At 51.5% G+C, this 6000-nt stretch overlaps 1 protein-coding gene across 1 annotated transcript in view; it reads right to left on the reverse strand.

The window, feature by feature from the left end:
- The window catches only part of ZMYM2 (zinc finger MYM-type containing 2), a 91929-nt gene extending 86596 nt beyond the window's left edge, over positions 1-5333 (reverse strand). The window contains 2 exon segments of the mRNA XM_075742231.1: positions 4124-4181; positions 5176-5333. The gene's annotated coding sequence lies outside the window, so the exon portion shown is untranslated.
- Between the last annotated feature and the right edge of the window lie 667 nt (positions 5334-6000).

Consider the following 6000-nt stretch of genomic DNA (forward strand, 5'->3'; position numbering starts at 1 on the left):
TTTTGTGTGTGTGAATCCTATTGAACTCTAGTGGCACAGAGTTTCATAGAATGAATATGGTTTTTGGCTTTAAAATGGATAACTTCTGGAAGCGACAGAAGACAAAAGCCTTAAATTGCCAAAACAATCTCTGTATAAGTAAGCGGAGTTGAAATCATGGAATCATTTAGGCTGGAAAAGACCTTTAAGATTATCAAGTCCAACCTTAACCTAGCACTGCCAAGTCCACCACTAAACCATGTCCTTAAGCACCACATCTACACACCTTTTAAATACCTCCAGGGATGGTGACTCAACCACTTCCCTGGGCAGCCTGGTCCAGTGCTTGACAACCCTTTCAGTGAAGTTAGTTTTCCTAACATCCAACCTAAACCTCCTCTGGTGCAATTTGAGGCTGTTTCCTCTTGTCCTATCACTTGCTACCTGGGAGAAGAGATCAACACCCAACTACAACCTCCTTTCAGGTAGTTGTAGAGCGCGATGAGTTCTCCCCTCAGCCTCCTTTTCTCCAAACGAAACAACCCCAGTTCCCTCAGCCACTTCTCATATGACTTGTGCTCTAGACCCTTCACCAGCTTCATTGCCCTTCTTTGGACAGGCTCCAGCACTTCAATGTCCTTCTTGTAGTGAGGGGCCCAAAACTGAACACAGTACTCGAGGTGCAGCCTCACCAGTGCCAAGGACAAAGGGATGATCACTTCCCTCGTCCTGCTGGCCACACTATTTCTGATACAAGCCAGGATGCTGTTGGCCTTCTTGGCCACCTGGGCACACTGCTGGCTCATATTCAGCCAAGCCAACCAGAGCAGCAATGAATGTTCCTTAGCCATCTTGGTGGGGGTAAGAGTTGGAGATCCACACAGCAAAGATACAAGGCTTGTTGATGCATTACAAACCACAGAAGCACCTAAGAACAGTCACATAAGAATTAGGGCTTCTCCCCCCAAAAAGGTAGCAGTATCAATAACCCAAGTGAAATGCATCTACACCAATGCATGCAGTATGGGCAACAAACAGGAGTTGGAAGTCATTGTGCAGCTGGAAAACTATGATATAAAATCAGTTAGTCAAAATGTTAACTGAAGAGGACATACCACACAACTGCATTCCAGAAGTCTCACACTGCTCCCTTCTACCTAAGGTTTCTCTTACAAATACAAAACACTATCTGACAAACTTACAAATCTTGGTCCAAAATGAAGAATTTTAATACTAGTATCTAAATTGAGAAGATCATCCATATACCAAGTTAGCACATACTGCCAGCCATATTTGCCAGCAGGATGTAGGGTAGGCTACAAGTGTGGAAGAAAAGCTAAAGTTTCCTCTGAACTCTAATCTCTCAGAAACCCAGTTATCCTCCTGGAACATTTACCTAATAAGATTAAATCACTGAAATGAAGTTAAAGTTAAAAAGAAGTTGCAAAAGTGCCTTCAACTGTTGAGTTAAACTCAACAATTTCAGCAGACAACAAAAATCCTGTAGCATACAGGGCTCTAAGTGCCTTATGAGGCAAGTATTATCTCACATTTCTCAGAAAGGACAGCTTACTAGTCTTTTGAACTCTTCTGAACTTCAAATTTCAATCCCTTTCCACAGCTATGTTGAGTTTAGTTATTTGTGATGTACACATCTTCTGGAAAAAAGAAAGAGTTCTCCATGAACAGTGGATTTTCCATTAGTAACAATACTTGATATAAATTTTTCACAGAATTCCTCATTCTGCTTTTGTTGCAGAGTATATCAATTGGTTGCAAACTCTGACACAAGAGGACAGAAGTTCAGTTATTCTGTATTTAGTCCTCAAAACCAAAATGAAAGCTACTATAACAATGCAAGACTGTTCATGATGCTGCTGGACAAAAAGGAAAGAAAACCAGCAAAAAATTTGAAAGGGGTTGTACCAGTTTTGGTCCCACATCCCTCCATATACTTGAACGAGCTCTGCAGAAGACAAAGAAACTTCCTTTCACTTTTTCCACGGGCTTTTGTACATTCTTGCTGATGCAAATCACTCTTAGCATATTATTCCAGGGTAAGTAACAATAGAATGCAATCATATATTTGGGGTCAAAGAGGATTAATAACAATATAAAGCAAATTTATTAGATACTCTAATTAAGACAGTCTTCTGTTAAAACAAGTTATTTATTTTAACCACCTAATAATGTCCCATCACCACCTTCATTTCACAGATTGTGGCTGAGGAGTTTGGTTCCTAGAGCTGATGATCTTGCAGCAGTAAGCACCAAACACATTCCCTCACACAACAGCATGGCCTATCATGTGCCATAAGATACACTTTTTACCTCCAGTCACGTGCTAGAGAAAAGGCTGTACCACCACCACAGCTGGAGAAGGACAACGTGCCATCTAGTAGGATGCTTTTGTGCAAAACGCTAGTGTAATTCACAAACCAGCTGGCAACTGCTTATTGAGGTTTACTGATACCTAGCTATACAGCTGTTCTTGGCAGTATTCTCATCTTTTCATAAGCAGCCACACAAAGCTGCAAAAATTTTTTCAAACCAGCTCCAGTACACAACATCCTTTTTCACTCCCTTCCAACACAACAGCCTCCCTCCTTCCACAGCGTTATTTGCCTTGATCACTCTTAGAAGTAACTTTTTTAACATGAAGCATCAGAAAAAGTAAACTAGCTGTTAGACTGGAATGTATAATGAATCAGCAGCAAGATTAGGTGGTAGCCTTACATGCAAGATGCAGCAATAGTTAAAAAATTACAATTAAAATTTAAAAATTACAGTAGTAAGTCAAGGTTTAGAACAGACCACTTTATTAATGATAACAGGCTATACAAACTCTTAAGTTTTCATGACGTTGGTAATTTTAGAAGCTCAGAATAAATCCAAACCTGATGCCCCCCCCCCAAGCGGTGAGGTTTTGCAGAGAATCACTTATTCTTTGTATATGTAAGCCACCAAAAAGTGACAAAGAAAGTTGCAAGCTATGCAAATCTGGAAAATCTACTACATAGAATGACAAGGGAGGAAAAAAAGGAAAAAATATTTCAAGATACAAGTGGTGGGGAAAGACTACAACACCTGAATCCCTGCTGTACCCAAGTGAAGAACCCAGAGCGCAAGACAGGCGCTGCCTTTTTGTTTTGTTCTCCGGCTGCACGTTACCCACCAGACCTGCCGGGGCCGGCTGCGTTTTTCGCGGCGGCCTCTACCGGCGACAGCCCGCGGACGGCGGCCGCAGCCAAACTCAAGAGCTCCTAAAACCTCTCCCCATGCGCACACCGCCTTACTTTCTCCTTTGCTACGCCACCAGAATCTCCCGTGCAGGGGGGGGAAAAAATATTATGAAGAGGGGCGCAAACCAGAGTAAAATTACACCCCAATCCTACAGACAGAGATCGGTAATCAGCCTCTCCTTAGCCAACCTAACACCCAACAGATCAAAATCTGCTTTGAAAATCCCACACAGATGAAACACTGAAAACGCTCGCTATTAAGAAGCTGTGGGTTTTCCCAGTGACCTCCAACTTTTTGGGGAAGGGGCAAAGCAGATGGCTTAAAGCCCCGCCAAGGCACACAAACTGCCAAAGGTGCCCAACAAAATCACCTAAGTAAATCTGCAGGCATAAAGAACCAGTCTGAACGCACAAAGGAGAGACACTGGAGTATGCTCCGCAAATTGCTGGGTTATTTTAAACCTCTCATTCCTCTTCTTAGCTTCAAGATATACAGGACACAGGATTGGAGAAAGGGGGAAAAAATTAAAGATGGCTAAAGGTATCTTGTTCAAGGGTTTTAATACACGCTCTAAAACTCTAGAGGGCACCCGAAATATGCCCTCCCCCTCCCTCCTGAGTCGGGTAACGTGAGCAGCGGCAGCAGCCCGTCGTCTGCTTGCCGGAGTTGGTATTGCAGGAGCGATGTCTGCAGCAGCAGCGCCCACCCCGAGGAGGAGCCGCCTCACAGCCATTACTGGGGCTTCGCCCCAGGGCGGCAGCTGCTGGACCCAGGAATTTCCCCACCCAACCCTGGAGGCCCCTCCTTCTACCCCTGCCCCCGGAGAATATGGGGGGGTGGGTCAAGCCCTCCCTAAGCAGGTCTAGCAGAGGCAGAAATAGATAACATAAATAGCACTCACAATAGAGCTCCCTCTCCTTGTTGGTCTCTGCCAAGGCTGCACCAAACTGGGCTGGAGCCTAAGGGAAAGACATGGGGTTAACACGGGGCAGCCAAGAGCAGCCAGCGCCCCCAAGCAGCGTTTCCTTTGCCTGGCCAGGGCAGGTACCGCCTGCATCACCCACCATTTCCCTTTAATCCCAACCCTTTAAATAAATAAATAAATAAATAAATTTGCCCTCCCCGGGGGCGGTGGGGTAGTCCTCCACGCCACCTGACCCAGCTGAAGGCGGGGGGACAAGGGGCCAGCCCCGCGCTCAGTTGCACCGGAGGCTTCTCCACACGAGTGCATGGGGGCAGGCACTGGTAGCACCCACGCCGGGGAGGAAATATTACCGGTTAACTTGCCTAAGCAGCCCTGAACCGGCGCCCCGGGGGGTCGCAGGGCCCTCAGCGGCGGCGCCTTAGCGCCTGGCGAGCGCCTCGGCCCCCCGCACGCTCCGGCGGCAGTTGCCCCCGGTCTCGGGTTTGCCCCCCTGCAGTCGGCCAGCAGCACTGCCGCCTCCTGTCCGCCATTAGAGAGACCCAGCCAAACAATACGGGAGGGGAGCAGCGACGGCGGCAGGATCCGCGGAGCGCCGCGCCGGGCAGGGGAGGGAGGCACCCGCGGGGGGGCGGCGAGGGCGGTGGGTGGGGGAGGCACCGGGGCAGAACAACAGCCAAGGGCCCGGCGGGGAAGGGAGGGAGTTAAAATAGGAGGCGCTAAAACAGACCCGGCCCTTCCCCCAAATGCCCCTGCCCCCCTTCACAGCTGCCCCAGGGTGCCCCCCATTTACCCCCATCGCCCATCTTCGGGCCGCGATGGTTACCCGTGGGGCTGCCCCCGGTGCTGCCCGCGCCCCCTCCGCCGCCGCGAGAGGTGGCGGCGCAGCAGCGACGACACCGTGGGGTACTTAGCCCGGGCAGCTCGGAGGCACAGCGGCTGCTCTCCCATCCCCGCCCTGGGGGCAGTTCCGCGCCGCCAACCGCCCGCCAGCCCACCCTGAGGCGCAGCACCCCGCACCCCCACCTTACCCGGCTCCCCAGCGCTCGCAGGCACGGACCCCCCCGCGGGGGACGCACGCACTCTGCGCTACTCCTCCGGCGTCTCAACTCTAACTCGGTCCAGTCCCGGGCGAAGCGCAGCTGCTAACGAAGGGGAGGAGGAACCGGGCCAAGCGAGCTCGCGGGAGATCCGCCTCCCTGCCCCGCCATTGGCTCCACCAGAGGGCGGGCTCTCGCGCTGGGCTAGCGGAGTGGGTGGACCGCCCATCCATCAGAGCCGCCCGCAGCCGGTTGACCCTATAAACTGCCAATCTTCCTCCTAGCCATGCCTGGGGTTCTTCCCACTTTGATCCATCAGGTTTGAGGAACCCGGATCGTTGCCCACCAGCTCGTTACCCGCGTCCGAGGGCTGCGCTCGCGTTCCCCGCGCAGCTCTTTGACAGCAGCAACTTGCAGAAGTTTGCGCTGCTGCCGGGCCGGGTCGGGCCGGGCCGGCCGCGCTCCGCCGGCGGGGAGGTTGCGCTGCCCATCCCAGCCTTGCGTTCGGTCCCTGTGGGCGCCACAGCCCCGGCCGTGGGGAGCGGGCTCACCTCGCCTTCTCCGCCCGCCACTGCCGAGCGATGGGGCTGGCAGGGCTCTGCCGTGGCACTCCCAGAGGTCCCACCCCGCTCCTTCCCTCAGCAGGGCTATGAACCTGGGGCTATTTCCATGAGGGACAGAGCGTGGATAATGGAAGCGCTCCCACAGGGGAAAGGGAGAGAACGCAGGCATGCCAGGGAGGGCGCCTCGCCCACAGCCCCACAGCCTGCCCAGCCGAGCAGCGCCTCCTCGCCGTAGGACGCCCTCCTGTCCCCA

The sequence above is a fragment of the Balearica regulorum genome, chromosome 1, assembly GCF_011004875.1.
Source record: "Balearica regulorum gibbericeps isolate bBalReg1 chromosome 1, bBalReg1.pri, whole genome shotgun sequence".
NCBI lineage: Eukaryota > Metazoa > Chordata > Aves > Gruiformes > Gruidae > Balearica > Balearica regulorum.